A 959-nucleotide genomic window follows, 5' to 3' on the forward strand; every position below is an offset into this window, starting at 1 on the left:
CTTTTACAGTTCATCCACATACAGTTTTAATGGTGTAATGTTACCCGCTTACCTTTCTCTTGATCTGTATTTATTTGCGCTGCAGGTTTGACAGTTTTCTTCCAGGCCTTCTTAGATGGACTGAAGACTGCAGACATGTCTGTGTCTTTCCCTGATTCAAGATATTTTGCACACAGTATTGATTATACCCTGGCTGGACGACAACGAGCAGATAACATGTCATTATTCCAGGGATATAATTCAGCTTACCGTAAATATGGACGGTGGAAAGCACCTCATGTACCCTCTGTGTCTCTCGAAAGGTTGCCCTGCGTGTGGCAAAGGGAAGCGTGCAGATCCTGGGATCTTTTTTGTGAAGAGGAGCTGCGCGACCACCAAAAAAGATGGTTTTATTGTAGCTGGGGGCTCGTACAAATATCGCAGAGGCCTCCTTCAAGTGTTCAGCCCAGCTTACCAGGAGATCCTGAATATCCTGCATAAGGTTATACAAGAGTTTCAGTATGCATTTGCTACCTTATAACTAAGGTGTATTATACACAGATGAAAAAAACTCCCAAACAAAGAGTCGACTACACTGCAGAACATATATATTTAACAAGGATACATTTTTGGGAGATGTCTCCTGACCATATGCAACTTGTTTGACACGCAATGCTCAGTGCTTTGCAGATCCTCTTCCTTCTCTGCCCTCTGATCCCACATACTCTGGACTCTTGACACCCGCCACCCCTCCACGCACAAACTGCTGGCACCAGCCACTTTACACTTTATGCAAACCAGCTTCTGTTTTGAAATTGCACTATGTAAAGTCAATTGCAGTATGCCATTTAAATTTAAATTTTATCTTTTTTTACTTTACTATATTCACACCGATGACACTGTTTATATCACTTGTCTTTTATATTGCTATATTTACTCTGTTTATATCATTTTATATTTGCCATACTTTTAAGATCTCT

The 959-nt window shown here is 40.8% G+C and overlaps 1 long non-coding RNA gene across 1 annotated transcript; it reads right to left on the minus strand.

Annotated features, from left to right (window-relative positions):
* Positions 1–52: 52 nt before the first annotated feature.
* Positions 53–772, minus strand: LOC113745213 (uncharacterized). The gene is made up of 2 exons (XR_003462041.1): positions 250–772; positions 53–151 (listed from the first exon to the last, which is right to left on the minus strand). It is a non-coding gene; the product is annotated as an uncharacterized LOC113745213 (long non-coding RNA).
* Between the last annotated feature and the right edge of the window lie 187 nt (positions 773–959).

Source organism: Larimichthys crocea, unplaced genomic scaffold (genome assembly GCF_000972845.2).
Source record: "Larimichthys crocea isolate SSNF unplaced genomic scaffold, L_crocea_2.0 scaffold53149, whole genome shotgun sequence".
NCBI classification, from domain to species: Eukaryota; Metazoa; Chordata; class Actinopteri; family Sciaenidae; genus Larimichthys; species Larimichthys crocea.